The sequence below is a fragment of the Panthera leo genome, chromosome B4 (assembly GCF_018350215.1).
Source record: "Panthera leo isolate Ple1 chromosome B4, P.leo_Ple1_pat1.1, whole genome shotgun sequence".
Classification (NCBI taxonomy): domain Eukaryota; kingdom Metazoa; phylum Chordata; class Mammalia; order Carnivora; family Felidae; genus Panthera; species Panthera leo.
The window spans coordinates 38633804-38653352 of NC_056685.1; positions in this window are offsets into that span (position 1 = coordinate 38633804).

Genomic DNA, 19549 nt, shown 5'->3' on the forward strand with positions numbered 1-19549 from the left:
CAGACTTTCCTCATTTTTGAGGACTTTGAGAGTTTTGAGGCATACTGGCCAAGTATTTTATAGAATATCCTTCAGTTCAGGTTTGTTTTTCTCATGGTTAGACTGAGCTCATGAGTTTGGGGAGGGTTACCACAAAGACAAAGTGCGGTTGCCATCACATCATATCAAAGGTACATGTAATCACACAGACTGATGATGTCAATGTCAGTGTTGACCACCTGGATGAGGGTGTGTCTGCCAGGTTTCCACTGTCAAGTTAACTTCCCTGTCTTTCTCCCTACCTCAGTCTTTGAAAACAAATCCTCAGCATAGCCCACGCTCATGGGGTTGGGAGTTAAACTCCATCTCTTTGAGAAGTAAGTAGCTACATAAATTATTTGGAATTCTTCTGTACTTTTATTTTTGCCATTCTTTTTTTTTTATGTTTATTTTTGAGAGAGAAAGAGAGACAGAGCATGAGCAGGGGATGACAGAGAGAGAGAGGGAGACACAGAATCTGAAGCAGGTTCCAGGCTCTCAGCAGTCAGCACAGAGCCCGACACAGGGATCGAACTTGTGAACCGCGAGATCATGAACTGAGCTGAAGTCGGACTCTTAACCGACTGAGCCACCCAGGTGTCCCATTATTCTTGCCATTCTGATAGATATGTAATAATATCTCATGATTTTAATTTGCATTTCCCTAATGGCTAATGATATTGAACATCTTTTCATGTGCTTAGTTACCACCTATAATCCTTTTCAGTGGAATGTCTCGTCCATTTTCTAATTGGATTGTTGTTGTTTTTGTTTGTTTTACTGTTGAGTTCAGGGAGGTTTTCGTACCTTCTAGATACTGATCTATTTCAGATATGACGTTTGCAGATATTTTCTCCCAGTCTGTAGCTTCTCTTTTCATCCTCTTAACATGGTCTTTCACACAGCAAAAGTTTTTTTGTGTAGTCTAATTTATCGATTTTCTCTTTTATGGATCATACTTTGGTGCCAAATCTGAGAACTCTTTGCCTAACCCTGGATATAAAGATTTTTGCCTATATTTTTACCTAAAATCTTTGTAAAAGATTTACATTTAAGTCTGTGACCCATTCAGAGTTAATTTTTTGTATAAGGTGTGAGACTTAAGTCAAGGTGCATAGACGTAAAAGTCTATGAATATCCAACTGCTTCAGCACCTTTTGGTGAAAACACTACCTTTCCTCCCGCTGAACTTTTGAATCTTTGTCAAAGAGAAATGGAACATATTTTTGTGCATCTGTTACTTGGATCTCCTTTCTGTTCCACTGATCTCTGTGTCTATCTTTCTGCCAATAACACATAATTTTGATTACTCCAGCTACATAATAAGACTTAAAATTGAGTAGACTGATTTTTCCCACATTATTCTTCCTTTTCATAATTGTTCTGACTATTCTATACTCTGCTTTTCCATATAAGTTTTAGGACAATAATGTCACCAAACATCTTGCTGAGATTTTGACAAGAATTATTTAAAATCTCTGTATCAGTTTGGGAAGAATTGATATCTTTACTGTGTGGAATTTTTCAATGAATAAACCTAGTATGTCTCTCCATTTATTTCAGCCTTCTTTGATTTCTTTTGGCATTTGATACTTTTCAACATAGAATCCTATACATATTTCATTAGACTTACACCTAAGCGTTTAATTTATTTAGTAAGGGTAAGTGGTATTGTATTACTGATTTTGGTGCCCCTGTGTTCAGTGCTAGTAGGTAGAAATACAACTGACTTCCATGTGTTTATCTTGTATCCTGCAATTTTGCTGAACTTACTAATTTAGAAATTTTCCCGTACATTACTTGGGATTTTCTCTGTAGACAATCATATCATCTGCAAATAGAAGCACTTTTATTTCTTTCTTTGTGGTGAGAGTGAATATCCTTGCCATGTTCCTGATCTTGAGGGAAAGCATTTAGTCTTTAATCATCAATTATGATGTTAGCTGTAAGGGGTTTTTGTTGTTGTTGTTGTTTATTTGTTTGTTTATTTATTTTGAGAAAGAGAGAGTCCCAAGCAGGCTCTGCACTGTCAGTGTGGAGCCTGATGCAGGGGTCAGACTCAAGCAGTGAGAGATCATGACCTGAGCCGAAGTTAGACACTTAATGGATTGAGCCACCCAGGTGCCCCGGCTGTAAGTTTTTTGTAGATGCTTTTTATCAAGTTGAAGAAGTTCCATTCTCTGATTTTTTAAAAATTTTTTTCTGAGAGTTTTTAACATAGATGGATATTGAATTTTGTCAAATGCTTTCTACTGTGATTAGTAGGATCATGTGATATTTTTCTTCTTTTGCCTGTCAGTGTGGTGGATTAACTTTCAAATATTGAACCAGCATTGTGTCTCTAGAATAAACCCCACTTGGTATACATTTTATTTTACCTATTGCTGAATTCTTTCTGTTAATATTTTGCAAAGGAGTATGTGTTGAAATATTGATCCGTAATGTTTTTGTTTTGGTGGGGGTGGGTTGGTAGTGTATTTGGTTTTCTGATCAGAGTACTATTAACTTCATAAAATAAATTGGGAAATGTTTCTTCCTCTTTTATTTTCTGGAAAATATTGTGTAGAATTAGTGTTAATTCTTTGAATGTTTTTGTAGAATTCTCCAGCGAAACCATCTGGCTCTAGAGATTTCTTTCTTTGGAGTTTTTAAAATTACAAATTCCATTATCTTAATAGTCACAGGGCTATTCAAACTTTGAATTTCATGTTGAGTGAGTGGTGGTGGTTTGTATTTTCAAGGAAGTTGTCCATTTCATCTGAGTTTTCAAATTTCGATGTGTAGTATTCCATTATTTTTTTTAATTTACATCCAAGTTAGTTAGCATATAGTGCAATAATGATTTCAGTAGCACCCAGTGATTCATTCCCCACATATAACACCCATTGCTCATCCCAACAAGTACCCTCCTTATTGTCCCTTGCCCATTTAGTCCATCCCCCCTCCCGCAACCCTTCCAGTAACCCTGAGTTTGTTCTCTATGTTTTCAAAAGTCTCTTATGTTTTGTCCCCTCTCCCTGTTTTTGTATTATTTTTGCTTCCTTTCCCTTATGGTCATCTGTTTTATATCTTAAATTCCACATATGAGTGAAGTCATATGATATTTGTCTTTCTCTGACTAATCTTGTTTAGCATAATACACTCTAGTTCCATCTACATTGTTGCAAATGGCAAGATTTCATTCTTTTTGATCGCCGAGTGATATTCCATTGTATATATATACCACATCTTCTTTATCCATTCATCCATCCACGGACATTTGGGCTCTTTCCATACTTTGGCTATCATCAATAGTGCTCTTTATAGTAATAAACATTGGGATGCATGTGCCCCTTTGAAACAGCACATTTATCCTTTGGATAAATGCCTAGTAGTACAATTGCTGGGTGGTAGAGTAGTTCTGTTTTTAATTTTTTGAAGAGCCTCCACACTGCTTTCCAGAGTGGCTGCACCAGTTTGCAGTCCCATCAGTAGTGCAAAAGTGTTCCTCTTTCCCCACTTCTTCACCAACATCTGACATTGCCTGAGTTGTTAATTTTAGCCATTCTGATTGGTGTGAGGTGGTATCGCATTGTGGTTTTGATTTGTATTTCCCTGATGATGAGTGATGTTGAGCATCTTTTCATGTGTCTGTTATCCTGCAGTTTTCTATTATCTTTTTGATGTTGGTAGGCTCTCTAGTGATATCGCCTGTTTCATTCCTGCTGCCTTGTTACAGCTGGGAAAGAATGGGGGTCTAGTATCACTATTCAGCCTTTGCTGCCCTGGGTGGAGAGGGGACCATAGGTTTTTTCTGTGGTTTTGGCTAAGGTAATATGGTCATTGTCTGAATGTTTTCCATATTGTTAGACAGCCCCACTGGCTAGAAAGAGTAGGTTTTGTTGGCTTTGTCTGTGTCTGTTGGTATTTCTGGGTCATCAGCTTCACCAGTCTATCCCAGACTTGGAACCCCCACCACCACCACTCAGGGAGCTCAACACCACGCTGTTCTTTGGGTCCAGGATCCCTAGCAGGTCTGTCTTCTCTCCACCTTTCAGAGTCTACTCATGTTATTTTTTTTTAAGTTAATTCATTTATTTATTTTGAGAGAGACAGAGAGAGTCTTTGTGGGGGAGGGCCAGAGAAAGGGGGAGAATCTCAAGTAGGCTCCTCAATGTCAGCACAGAATCCATGCGGGGCTTGAACTCATGAAACTGTAAGATCATGACCTGAACCGAAACCAAGAGTTGGACACTCAACCAGCTGAGTCACCCAGGTGCCTCCAGAGTCTACTTATATTTGTTTTATGTATAATGTTTTATATATAATGTCCAGGGCTTTTCATTGTACTTAATGGGAAAAGTAGAGAAAGGTACATCCCTTCCATCTTTCTGGAAGTAGAAGTCAAGACTTAACACTTTAAAGTCATTTAAGTAACCTGAGTGACGTGTCATAGGATCTCTTACACTTAAGAAGTATACGGTTACATTGAAAGGACAAAATTAACACACGTGAAGTAGGGATCAGTATGAGACAAAATTTAATTCAGGGCTTACTTGTGCAGTGTCAGAACATCAGGTCAGGAAGGATTCAAGGAAGAAATGGAACAGAAGCAAGACAGGGCAGACATCTGTATGTTCATGTGTATCGTGAGCTATTTTGTTTGGATAGACAACATGGTACTCTTGCTTCAACACCTGGAGGTTTGAAATTAACTGAGAGTTGTATGAGCTATTTTGTTTTTGGTTTTGGTTTTGTTTTTGTAAATTTGCGTACGCAGGACTTATTTCCATGATATCACCACAGTACTCAGTTCTGCCAATTCGTTTAGTAGGTTTGGTCAGAGATTTGTATCACGGGGAGCCCATTCCATAAATGCACCATCCTGTATCCCCATGTGGACTGAGGCTCTGAGGACATGGTGCCAAACTCCAGGTGTGTGAAGACATTTCTTTCAAGAAAGAAAAGTTCACCAGTCTGCCAGGTGTTTTCAAAGAAACACTCCATCTGCTCTGGACATAACAAAGATCTAGGTGTTTCCATTTTTATTCAGGTGTGTTGGCATTGTGATAAATACAGTCTCCGTGTCACAGAGCTTTGAGGGATGAAGGGCTATGTACACTGTTGGTGTAAGGTGTTGTGTGGCTTTTTTTTTTAAGTTTATTTACTTTTGAGACAGAGACAGAGCGTGAGCAGGGGAGCGGTAGAGAGAGAGGGAGACAGAATCCGAAGCAGGCTCCAGGCTCTGAGCTGTCAACACAGAGCCGACGCAGGGCTTGAACCCACGGATCACGAGATCGTGACTTGAGCCGAAGTCAGACGCTTAACTGACTGAGCCGCCCAGACGCCCCTTTTTTATTTACTTTTTAACGTTTATTTATTATTGAGAGACAGAGAGAGACAGAGCATGAGCAGGGGAAGGGCAGAGAGAGAGGAAGACACAGAATCTGAAGCGGGCTCCAGGCCCTGAGCCGTCAGCACAGAGCCTGATGTGGGGCTCGAACCCATGGACCGTGAGATCATGACTGAGCCGAAGCTGGACGCTCAACCAACTGAGCTACCCAGGTGCCCCAAAGTGCTGTGTGGCTTTAATCGGGGTGTCTGAAATGGTGTGGGCTTGGTGCTGTGCCCCCCTGAGATTCTGTGGCTTTTTTCTTGCCTTTCGGCTGCCTCCCTCCCCATTCTCTGTCTCTCTGCCACTTAATGAAAGGGCAGGAATTTTGAGGACCTTCGGATCATCAGGTCTCTCTCTGCATGTATTCTTCATTGTAAAAGTGACAAAATATTGGGGATCCTGGGTGGCTCAGTCAGGTAAGCACCAGATTCCGGACCTCGGCTCAGGTCATGACCTCAGGTTGGTGAGATCAAGCCCTGGGTTGGGCTCTGCACAGACAGCAAGGAGCTTGCTTGGGATTCTCTCTCTCCCTCTCTCTCTGCCCCTCCCCTGCTCATGCATGGGTGCACACATGCTTCTTCTCTCTCAAAATGAAGAAATAAATGTTAAAAAGAAGGGATGGGGCACCTGGGTGGCTCAGTCAGTTGAGCGTCCAATCCATGGTCATGGTCATGATCTCACCATTCATAAGTTCAAGCCCCACATCGGGCTCTGTGCTGACAGCTTGGAGCCTGGAGGCTGCTTCGGATCCTGTGTCTCCCTCTTTCTCTGCCCCTCCCCTCCTCTCAAAAATAAATAAACATCAAAAAAAAAAAAAAAAAAAAAAAAAGAAGTGACAAAATATTAGTCTACAAATTTAGCCTGTCTGATTTACTGTTTCAAATTGCAGAATGGTAACTGTAATGCCTTGTAGCCTTTCCTCTGTCGAAAAATAGTAGGAAGATTTAGAAAGATAGTCATTTCGGTTGAGGAAGCTATAGCTGACCTAGAAGTTAACACCTATGCTTTCTCCTGATTTTCTTCAGCTGATATTATTCTTTAGGCCTCAGCTTACCAGTCAGTAAATCTTATGTTTGAAGAATTCTTTCAGGAATAAGAGAGACGTTATTGGTAAAACGTATTTAGCTCCTAAGAGAATAGTCATGTGGGCCTACCAAAGATAATAGGATAGGATAAAATAGTATCCGGTTAGGAACTACATTCAGTTACAACAGAAACCTTTTGGGGGGGGGGGGGGGGCTAGCGGGATGGGTGGAAAGCAGCTTAAATAAATCTGTTTATTTTTCCTCACATAAAAGAGGTCTGGAGGTCTAAGGCCAGAATGGAAGTTCAATACTGCCAGGAGTATACCAGACTCTTTTGCCATTCTGCTGCCTGATCCTTAATATATTGCTACTACCCTCAAGACAGCACCCTGATCACAAAATGGCCAGTGGAGCTCCAGCCACCGTTTCTACATTCCAGACACTAAGAAAGTGAAGAGACCAAGTTAAAGGCCGCCACGGGCTCAATTAGTCCCTGCTTTGGAAGAACCTCCTACAGCCTCCCCAGGAACTAGTGCCTACATTGCACTGGCCCAGAGTCAGCCACACGGTTCCCCTATATGCCAGTGGGAGTGGAAAACGGCCTTTGTTTTGCCTGAGCTCACTGCCACCTCCATACTCCCAACAGGGTTGTTAGCAAGGAAGAAGGGGAAAAGGGCTATTTGGCAGACTATCCCAGCCTCTGCAACAAAAATGCTACAAATTAACTTGTGCCCTCTTTACTATAACTAGGGATTTCCAATAGTCACACGTTTGAAAGAACGTTTTGAAAGAACGTGGTCATATCTATGGTCAAATTATTTCATTCAAAGCAAGAGCCTTCTCAAGTTGCCAGGCCGCCAGGAAAGTCCAGGGATTCCATTAAAGGGCAGAAAATATCGGTGCTGCATTCAAGTTCCCACTTGTCCCTCTGAGCGGGCCTAGCCTGAAATAGAACCTCCAGCAGAATTAACCTGAATGCTTTCTATGGCAATTGACCATACAAAGCACCTTTGTGGTCATGACCCAGTGAGAGGCGGTGAATGGTTTTATCCCCTTTCCGGGTGAAGATGGTTAAACCTGTTGGCAGTGACTGGCCCGTGGCCACACTGCAGTAGGGCTGGGATTCCAGATCTTTGGACTCCAACCTCAAGCTCCTTGCTTTCCACCATTGAGCTAATGGCCACTTATGTCCCTGTCTGTTTTCTAATGTGCCTCCACAGTCTCATTAGATCCCCATGGTGACCGTGTGAGGGAGACAGAGCGGTTCTTATCGATGTCACTTTACAGCTGTGGAAACTGAGTGGTAGCAGTGATTGATGGGGGGATGAGGGCTGGAACGCAGCTTGGCCAACCAGTACCAAGGCTCTCTATATGGGGATGAGTCCCTCAGAAGAGTGGGTGCCCCTCCTGAGGAGGCCCTTCTCACACATTCACACGCTGCCAGTGGAGCTCCCGGGTGCTCCGTGTAGACCGTCAGGGAGGGTGGGGGTGAGGGTTGTTATTCCCTCCCTTCCTCTGCCTGCCCACCAAGCCCTCACGCTCCCCAGGGGGACCCCTGGGTGCCCCCAGCAGCCTCAACGTAAATCACATACGGAGGAGGGGGAAAAAAATGTTCCTGAGGGATTGCCCTGAGAAATGTTTTCTTTTCCCAGGAGATATATTTGCTACCAGATAAAGGGGCCGTGTGGAAAACAAACTTTCCAATGTTGTGCTTGGTGTTACTGCTTGCTTTTCCCCTCTCTGCCCTCCCCTCTTTCTCTCTCATATACACATTCACACATTTGAAGACACTACACTGTAAAACGAACTCCCTTCCGTGGGGATTTGCTTTCTGGAGAGCATTTCTCTCCGGGACCACTGTCTTGGTTACCTTTCTGGTTCGGTATCCCCAGGCCCCACTGCCCCTCTTCCTGCACAAAGGCCTCTCTGCTCACAAGTATCTCCAGGGAAGGATATATCTTGAGATAAGCTTGCTTTGGGGACTTCTTGGTAATAGTGGCCAAGATGCCTGAGAGCTTGGTAAAAATCCTTAACTTCTGGCCCAATTGCCATCAGTGCCAATGACAGGAGATTTGGTTCGCTCAGCCTCCTCCTAGCCCCAGTGGAATGAGCTCATCCAGCCGGCCACCCAGGCCCCCAACATTTCAGCAGAGTTTGAGCAGAGGCTTCAAATATTCTGCCCCTCCCCGCCCTAAAGATATGTGCAAGTGTGAGAAGGTAACCAGTTGCTAGAAGAGTTCAACACTATATGTGCTTCGCTGGGTCACTAAAGAGCCAACTTAAATTGTCTGGGGCAAATAGGACAAGAAAGTCCATTTCTGCTTCCTCCAAGAAGACCTCCTTGATCTGCCCAATTCGCGATGAACTCTCCTCTTGAAATCTGGAACACTCATTGTCTCTAACACTCATACACAAGCTGCTTTATTTTGTTACCTAAGGTCTCTTGCTAGTATAATGTAAGTCAAGTCTTCCTATACCTTCCCAACTACCCCGCAAGCTCCCTGTGGCACCAGACTCACCTCAGACCTCTGGGTCATGCCCAGCACAGTGTGCTGCCATCCTCAGCCTTGGGACATTTCCTTGTTGATACATATCATCATAGTTTAACTAGCTACCTTTTGCTTGGCAACGTGCTGGGTATTTTGTGTATATCCTCTTCTTTTAATATTGCCAACATTCTATGAAAGAGGTATTATTGTCCCCACTTTGTAGGTGAGCAAAGTGAAGTTTCATGATAATTTAGTAATTTCCCAACATCACAAAGAAGCAAGATTTGAACCCAGGTGATGGAGGCTTTGGAGCAGCCGATTTACCTCCAGTCACTGCTTGTTTAGTCATGCCATGAAAGTCCCTTCAGGGACTCCGCTTCTTCTGCCTCAGTTTCCCAAATCTGGGTGGTCCTTCTGCCAGGTAGGTGGAGCAGGAACAGAATGGCTTTCTCGGCCTGTGGCTCTTGTAAGGAGAATGCCCAGCTAGCAGAGGGAATTGCAAAGAGCCCCCATCCTTGCTCTGTGAGCTCAACCTTCTCCATGCCCCTTTCTCCACTTCCTCCAGGCAGCCCCTTCCACCTCCGCCCTGGGACAGCTGGTAAAATGTAACTTCCTTCATTTAATGCAAAGGGGCTCAGTTGATCTCTCACAGAAACCCAGAATGGTCATCCAAGAGAACTTACAAAACACTCTTTGGATCCCTTATGTGCTGAGAAATCCAGACCAGCTGGATGACATTTTCCTCCCAAATGCTCGTAAAGCTAGAACAATTGAGAGAAAAGGGCTTGGCACCACGGGGGTTGGGGTGGGGTTCAGCTCCAAGCTCTGGGGAAGCTGCCCAAGGCCCTGGGTGACCTCCTGCCTCTGCCCCCGGTGACCTCTTGCCCCAGATGTCAGTACCTCCCCTGCTTCCCAGGGCAGTGCCACAATGCTGTGGGTCAGTGGTCAGGGCCCTAGCTGCTTTCAGTTTCTTCTCCTTCAATCTTGCAAAGGAGGCGATAGACCAGATGGAAAAACTGGGGATCCAGAGACGCAGCCCAAGGTGAGTGAGTGGCTTTGCTGATTCCCCGGTCTATCAAATAGGGGAGAAAATCCTGGCATCTCTGACCTCCTAGCATGTTATGGGGCAAAGTGAGTGACAGAATAATGACAATCCTTCCCTGAATGTCCCGGGGGCCCTTGAAAGTCAGCACGTAAATCATTCATAACAGCCCCAGTCCAACATGCGCTTCCTCCCCACTCCATCAGTGGGAGTGTGCTGAGGAAATAGAATTATAAAGCCACCCTGTATAAATGGTAATTAGGAAGATAAATCTGCTGTGAAGACATATGTCATAGAATTTCAGTGCTGAAAGAAAGCTTAAGGTTCATTTATTATAACAATACCAAAACGAAATAGAAATCATGTTCAGAACATCTATTGTTCCGGGTTTTCTGGCCCTGTAGGGTTGACAAGATAGTGGCAACATCCTCTTACGAAGTCCACCATTTACTTTTGCGAAGATCATAGTACAAGTCCCACCGAGGTCCCTGTGGAGTACAGGGAAGTCAGGGACTGGTATCTTAATTTTGGTGGACGTGGAAACGGGGACACAAAGATGTTGGGCCGCTTTGCCAACATCACACAGTAAACCAAAAGCAGAACCAAAATACATTTCTCTTTAACTCTAATTCAGGGCCACACGCGTCAATTCCAGTGACCACAGAGTTACGACAGTCCCCTTCTGTAAATAAAATATGGGGGCTTCTCATCACAAAGCAGAATTAGAACCAGAAAGGGACCATTAAAATTAGATCCTGGGATATTAAAAGAAATAGTAACCAAACAAAATTAAATGGCAGGTTATGAAAATATGCACTGAAGAAAATAAAATGTGGTTATAGTTGTTACTACATGCAAAATCATAGAATAAATAGTCAAAATTGATTTGGGGGGGCAAGGTTTTTCTTGTTCAATTTTATGGTGAAATCTTTCAATGAATTTTTGCCTTTCAAAATGGAGTTGTACAGAGTCCTTAAACAATGACCTCAGGGGCCCTTCTTTAACCCTTGGATACTAAAATCTTTCTCTTTGGAAGCCCGACACCCTCTCTGTGGCCCCTCTGTACCTGGTCACCGACCACCTCAGCCAGGTCCTCTCCAGCTGGCTCCACCTGCGATCTGAGTAGTCCCCTGACACCACTCCCGGCCACCTGAGCTCACTCAGTATCTGTTGCAAGGTTTGCAATTTTATTTTGTGAAGGTATACTTGGATTAAAACAGAATATCTGGGGGGAGAAAAAGAATATTTGAGGTGAACTAATTTTATTTTTTTAATGTTTACTTATTTTAGGGGTGGAGGGGCAGAGAGAGAGAGGGAGAGAGAGAATCTTAAGCAAGCTTGCGCTGTCAGCACAGAGCCTGACGCTGGGCTCGAACCTATGAACAGTGAGATCATGACCTGAGCTGAAATGGACTCAGATGCTCAACAACAGAGCTGCCCAGGAGCCCCGAGGGCAAACTAATTTTAAAAGACACCACTTCCTGGATGAGTCTTTTGTGTTGGAATGACATTTCCACTCCAACCCCCACCCCCCACCCCAGTTTATCTCCTAACTCAAGGGTGGGGACAGTGAGTTTTCAGATAACATGTCCCTCCCCATGCCTCCTTACTCCTAGTCAGTCCCAGGGAGGTCTGGTTAGGTTGGATTATTTCTTAAGTAAGGCATCTAAGCTTGCAGCCCCCATACTGATCCTCTTTGGAGACGGAACAGTTGGGACGGACTCTGTGCAGGAGAGGATGGTGTCAGAACCCCTACTTTTCTTTGCATTTTCATGCAAAGGACAGCATTTTCAGACTGAAAGTCTATGTTCCCTTTGTACCCTGATTATTTTCATCAGCCTTCCTCTTTGGACTGTAGGCCAGGCTGGGACCGGTGCTACACGGGTAGATGGAGGGAAGGCAGAGTCTTATAATTCCAGGCCAGATGGGAATGCTTCCTTTCCACCCGCTCATTCATTCATTTATTCATTCAACGAATATCAATCGAGTGACCTGGAAGAAAGCAGTTTCCCTCACAGGTCAGGTGGTGTCTCATCCATTCATCCATTCATTCATTCAAGTAGTTACCTACCCAAGAGGCATTTATTGAACAGCTAGTGAGAGATGGGCTTCATTCTAAACATTGTGAGGGTAGAAATGGATATGACACAGTCATTCTCCCCAAGGAACTTAAAAGGCAGTTGAAGAGATAAGAGGTACACATGGAATGTTAATTAATAGTTACTATTAGGAGTTTTAAATAGCTTTATTTGGAAAATGTATTATTATTTATAAGTATGTCATCATTTGCCTTCCAGCCGTTCTGCAAATGGCCGAGGGTAACCATTTAATTTGTAGATGAGAAAATGGAGGTGCAGGGTAATTGGTTATATTTGGTATATTTGATATATTTCGTAGAGCCACGTTTCTTCTTCTTGAGTCCAGTGTTCTCTCGAATATCCATTTGTTAACCTTTATTAAAATACCAGAGTTATTATTCAGCTGTAAAAAGGAATGAAGGTTTGATGCATGCTACAACGTGCATGAACCTCAGAAACATTACACTAAGCGAAAGAAGCCAGACACAAAAGGTCACATATTGTATGACTCCATGCGTGTGGAATATCCAGAATAGGCAACTCCGTAGAAACAGAAAGCAGATTGGTGGTTGCCAGGGGCTGGGGCCAGGGAGGGATAGGGAGCAACTGCTTAATGGTATGGGGTTTCCTTTGGGGGGATGAAATGTTCTGGAAGTAGATAGAGGCAGTGGTTGCACAACATTGGGAATGTACTAAATGCCACTGAATTTTCACTTTAAAATAGTTAAGCTTATGCTCTGTGAATTTCACTTTAATAAAAAAAAATAATAATTTAAAAGATACCAGAGTTGAATAACTGTAGAAGAGATTGACAGGAACCCAGGTATGATTAGGGCCAAGGGCCAAGTGCAAGGCACCGACAGTAAGGGTTGTACTAATAAAGCTTCCTCAGGCACCCAGGACTTGGAGAGGATGGTTGGCTGCGTTGCCTTTTTACAAGCTGTCATAGCCCCTGTGCTTCTCCTTTGCAACGTTTACAGGCTGTTGGATGTCTGTCTTCCCCATTAACCTCTAAGCTTGCTGAGAGCCAGACCATCTTTTTCACCCCCCCACACCACAGTGCCTGGTACAGGGCAGGGACTCCGTAAATGAGATTTGGTTCATCGTCAGTGGTGCGTAATAGCGTGGATGGTGACAGACGGCGGCCGCACTTGCCAAACCACGATGTTGTACACCTGAAACTAATGCTACATTGTACGTCAACTCTACTTCAATAAAATAATAATAATAATAACAACTAAACCACCACAGCAACAAAAAGCCAACTCTGGCTCCAGTCCCCTTTCGCCCCTTCAGGGCTGTGTTTTTGAACCTCCTGGGGTCTCAGTCTCCAGACTTCGGCTCTCCGCTCAGTTGTCTTCCTCAGCTCCCCAGACTCGGTGGGAACAACAGACCTGGCTCAAGCTGTGGGTCCTGAGTTCTACTTTAACATGGTTGTTGCCCTGGCAACAAGGCCTCTGGGTATTTTCTCACTGCCAGAGGCCTCCATTTGTTCTGGGCCAATGATATTGATGCGCTACTTTTGTGGAACCAGTGGGTTTTTTCCCTCTGGGTGGGGGTCGGGGGGCGGGGCAGGAACAATTGGCCACCTCTCATCGTATCCTATAACGAAAAAAGGAACAGTGAGGAGAAGCTATTTATTCAGACAAGCTCTAAAAGATTTTTTTAAACCTCTTCAAAGAGCGGACAATGGAATGCTGCCGGGCCTTTTACATACCGGCCCCTTCCTGGGCACAAAGCTTGTTTCCATTTTGTACTAGGATTTAATCCCAGAAGAGCCAGGCAGTGACAGCTTCCCTCGTTTTGTGGACTGGAACACTGGGGTCCAAGACTGATGACTCATTCAAGACCCACAGCGAGTCAGTGTCTGGCCTGAGATTAGACTCACGGTCCGTGCACTCACTCGGCCCTGCTCTGGAATGAGCTGCTGAGTCAGGCTTCGAGGGTCTCTCTTGGAATGAGCTGCTGAGTCAGGCTTCGAGGGTCTCTCTCGGAGGTCTTCAGCAGACAAGGACAACTGCCATCTGGAATGGGTTAGTCTCACTCCTGCCGGGAGGCTAGGGGATGGACCGCATGACCCCTGCAGGTCCCTTTCTTCCCTCGGCCTCTCCAATTACCTTCTCTAATTTCCAGCAAACGTGCTTTCTCTAGGGAAAAATGAATCCGGGGCTCTAGCTTCCCATGGGAGTCTGCAAACGATTTCACTTTCCAGTTTGGGGAATATGAGCTCCATGAGAGAAAATGCGCAGTGGGCTGTCAGAAAGAAACATTTCAACAACACACTATATATTTAGATTCTTCCCAGCAACTAATGCTCCTAGTGGGTGCAGCGCAAACCAGGAGTCCTGGGCCCCCCATCCCTCTCCTGGGCTGTTAATTGGTTCACTTTTCTGCTTGAAGCCTGGGCTGGGCTTCATCTGCAGAATGCTGCCTCCTCCCTACCTGAGGGTCATGAGGCCACAGGGAGGAGTCATAGCTTTGTCCTTGGGGAGTTCGGACCCTTGTGCAGCCCTGAGAGTGTGGGCCACCTGTTGCACGTTTTTTCCTGATTCTTACTTCTGTGAATTTTTATTTTCTGAACCCAACTTTGGATGCATGGCTTGACAGGATTTCTCTGATGCTTTGGGCTTAAGATTAACGATGATAGTAGCTTCTTTTTTTTTTTTTTTTTTTTTTGTTAATTTTTTAATGTTATTTATTTTTGAGAGAGAGAGACAGAGCATGAGTGGGGGAGGAGCAGAAGGAGAAGGAGACACAGAATCCGAAACAGGCTCCAGGCTCTGAGTTGTCAGCACAGAGCCCAACTCGGGGCTCGAACTCGCTAGCCGTGAGATCTTGACCTGAGTGGAAGTCAGATGCTTAACCAACTGAGCCACCCAGGCGCCCCTTGATGATAATAGCTTCTATGTAGACTACTTACTAAATATCTCTGTTGCTGAGCACCTGATATGCATCATTTGCTCCCACAGCAAGCACGTGAGGAAATGAGGTTCAGAGACATTTAGCAAGTTGTCTAAGATCACAAGGCCAGTTAAGTGGCAAAGCCAGTCTTGCCGTCTCGTCCCGACTCCAGCATTCATTCTCTTTATGGTAACACTAAACTCAGAGATGTAATTATGGGCTTTGCCAATAGTCACGTATCATTTTGACACCAAAACACTGGCATTTCCCAGAAACCCTCCCCCCCTTTTTTTTTTTTTTTTTACACTGAAAGTTTTTAATCATAGAGAAAAACCACAGAATAGGAAATGAGCCCCCACCCCCCAGGTTCACCAATTACCAACATTTTGCCATACTTCATCTATCCATTTCTTCTTTTTTTTTTTCCTATAGCACTTTAAAGAAAATTCCTGACATGGTGTCATTTTGCCCCTAAATACTTCCATATGTAGCTCTGAAAAGGGGGAAGGAGAGGGGAAGGAGCGATTTCTTACAGAATCACAAAACCAAACACCTCACAAAGATAGTAATTTCTTCATATACCCAATACCCACTTCAGCTCTGTTTTCCTCCCATCTCAAAAATGCCTCTTTAGATTTAACTTGTTTAAATCAGGATACAAAACAAGACGCACGTACTGCATTTGGTCTCATGTCTCCTAAGTTTCTTAATTTGCATTTTCATCCTCTCTTTTCCTTTTCTGTGTTATTGGTCAGTAAAGAAACTGTGTCCACTGCCCAGACAAATGTTTCACAATCTGGACTTGCTGGACTGCTTCTGTGTGGTGTATTTATCTTGTTCTTCTATCTCCTGTACTTCTTGTAAACATATAGCACCAAAAGTTTGATGAAGTTCATGTATCCAGCAAGAACACCACACAGATGCTGCAGTATTCTTCCCATTGCATCCCTTCAGGTTCACACTATCTGGTTCGATTTTGTTTTATTTTTTTTTCAGATATTCTCTATACCCCACATGGGGCTCAAACTCACTACTCCAAGATCAAGAGTCACAGGCTCCACTGACTGAGCCAGCCAGGTGGCCCTCTGCTTGTCCAACTGCAATGCAGAGAGACATTGATGTGTTTGGACGGCTCCCAGATATCTTGATGGCTTATAGACACAAAAGGGAATATTTAAATCCCATATTGTCTCAGGTTATCTGGACTATCTGCTATATTCTCTTGAGTGCCAGTATTTTGTTTTGTTTTGTTTTGTTACTTTTGTTGTTTTCATTTTAGAGACAGAGAGAGCATGAACAGGTGCGAGCGGGAGAGAGGAGAAGAGGGAGAGAGAGACAGAGAGAGAAAGAATCTTAGGCAGGCTCCACATTCAGCATGGAGCCTACATGGCACTTGATCCCGTGACCCTTGGACCATGACCTGAGACAAAATCAAGAGTTGGACACTCAACCGACTGAGCCACCCAGACGCCCCTTGAGTGTCAGGTTTAAAGACTAATCTGCATTAAATGGGAAAACCACAGATTTTCAGCTTCAATAGGGCTATAGTCTTTGGGGTCCAAAAGCCTCCTTTGTGTGGGTAAGGGAGAAGAGTCACTCCCAAGGTGTGGTGAAGAGCTCATGTCCATTTGTAGGTATAGGCAATTTTTCCCTTGAGTGTTATCTTGTGGGTGTGGACCACATTCTTGAGCTAATGACCCAGGAATTAGAAAGTACCTGGCTGACTCTCGTACCAGAGTGGCGTGGCAGAGGCAAGAAGTATGAGCCAAGTCAAGAAGGAGCCAGGAACAGACCGTGTATGCTGTGGGAGGCAGCTTGAGGCAGTAGCCAGAGCAGAGAACATGGAGAAATACTGATACTCTCAGAGAACGCTGGCAGGGAGAGACAATAAGTTGGCAGAACTTGGACTAAGGAAGAGCTGAATTAAAAAGACTCTAGGCAAGGAACTTAATTCAGAGTGAGGAACTCTAGCCAATACTGAGAAGAGTGCTTGGAACTTGGGGAGTGTTGTGGAACCAGCCAGAAGAGACTTAGAATCACAGAGTCCTCACACTGAAGAGCCCTATAAATCATCCAGTCCAACCCCTTGCTTTTGCAAATAAAGGCATGGGGGCTCAGAAAGGGGTTCACTTGTTTAAGGTGACACAAAGCTGCAGTTGGGACAAGAATCTAGTGCTTTGGTTCTCACCGAGCCCCTCCCACCTCACTGCTTTGCACTGTGCTTCTTCCTCAAGGAGCAGCACCCATGCAGGGAGAAGTCCAGCTGGCCTGAGGTGGAGGAGAGCTGCAATGAGAAGCCAGGCTTCATTTGTTGGTAAGCCAGCCTAAGCCGAACTTCCGTGACTAAGCCGTGTGACCATAATTTGCTTAAGTCTTGATAGCTCCTATGCAATTATTCTTCTTGCTGTGCAAACTAGTACCAATAATGACGTTCCGTGTGTGCATGAGTGTGACTATATGGGTGAGGTGGGCTATATAGTTCCATGGTCTAGGTTTAAAAAATAGACCTGGAACTTCTGTCTGGCTCAGTCAGAGGAGCATGTGACACTTGATCTCAGGATGGTGCTTTCGAGCCCCACGTTGGATGTAGAGATTACTAATAAGTAAATAGATAAGTGACTAAATAAATAAATAAATAAACTTAAAAAAATTTTTAAAAGATAGGCCTGCAAGCCCTCATCTACTGTCCCATTGCAGCAGTTAAGGCCAGAGGACAGGGATAGACACAGACACTCCTGCTGACCGCTGGTGTTACTGATCGATTCTTGCTAAGTGATGCTCAGCTTGAGGGCTGGGACCTTGAATCAGTCAACTATACCTTCCTAGTGTTTAGCAGGGAAGTTGCATATAACAATGAGTGTTACTTAATAAATATGGCTGATTGAATGAGTGAATAAATACCCCAACAAGACCATCCTAATCTCATACTACTCTTAATCCACGTCCTTTCACTGATCTCAGCATTGTGTTCCAGAAGAGTGGTCTCTAGATGTCACTTGTTTACTTAACACCCCCCCCACACACACACACAGAATTTTAAACATTATTTATTCTCTCTTTCATTTGTAAGTCAATATCCAAAAAATTATATCAGAAGTTTAAATAAGTAATTAAGATGGATGTAATCTCCGAGTATTATAAATTTTTAAATATCAAAAATACTTTTAATATTTTATTTTAATAATTTATAAAATTATAATAATTTATTAAAATTTAAAAATATTTTCAATATTTAAATATTGGCATTTAAAAATAAAATGCTTTTTTTAAATTTTTTTGAATATTTATTTTTGAGAGAGAGACACACAGTGAGAGTGGGGGAGAGGCAGAGAGAGAAGGAGACACAGAATCCAAAGCGGGCTCCAGGCTCTGAGCTGTCAGCACAGAGTACATCATAGGGCTCAAATTCAAAAACCATGAGATCGTGACCTGAGGCCAAGTTGGACGTTTAACCAACTGAGCCACCCAGGCACCCCTAAAAATAAAATTCTTAGGTCACACTTTTACATGTACCCAATGGAAAATAGTTACCATAATTATTTGATACACAACATCATCCATTTAAAACTTTATGAACAAATTCTTCTTTGTGGCATTTCTACTTCACCTGTTATAATTTTATTCAACAAAACTATGTTCAGAAGCATAATTTTTCAAAATTCATGTGACTGGTATGTTCTAATTTTCAAAATTATTATTATGTATTAGGTTATAATTACAATTATTAGTAGTAAACAATTGATCAAATCAATATAAAATACTACCCAATTCAATAAGAAAAGAAACTTCTATGAAAAGTAACAATACAGGCCATATCCTGGGTCATAAAACAAACCTCAATAAATTTAAAAGAATTAAAATAATATAGACTCTGTTGTCCAACCACAGTGACATCAAACTAGAAATCAATAGTAAAAAGATAACAGGAAAATATCACAACACTCCTACATAATCCATGGGAAGAGCGGAAGTCTCAAGGGAAATCCAAAAATACATTGAACTGAAAGGAAATGAAATACAGCACATCAAAAGTTAGGGGACACAGCTAAGCAGTGCTAAGAGGGAAATATGTCACACTACATGCTTACATTAGAAAAGAGGAAAGGCTCCTGTTCATAACCAAATCCCCCAATTCAAGAACCTAGAATATGAAGAGCAGATTAACCCAAGGGCAAGAAGAAGAAAGTAAATGATAACAGTGAAAGGAGAAATCAATGAAATTTAAAGGCAGAAAAGCAATAAATAAAATTTGTGAAAGAAAGTGGTGATACTTTAGAAAGTTAATAAAATTGACAAACCTCCAGCAAGACTGACAAAGAAAAAAAATAAAAGACATAAATGACCAATATGTGGAATGAAAAGGGGACTATCACTATGGAGTCTGAAGACATCAAAATGATCAAAAAGGGATTCCACAAACAATTCTACTCTCATAAACTTGACATCTTAGATGAAATGGGCCAAATCCTCAAAAAACACAAACTGATAAGTAATTATAAAATTACAAGTCACCCAATATGAAATAGATAATCCAAAAACCCTGTGACAATTAAGAGTTCGTAATTTTAACCCCCCTGCCAAAAAATCTCTAGACCCAGATAGTTTCACTGGAGAAATTTACC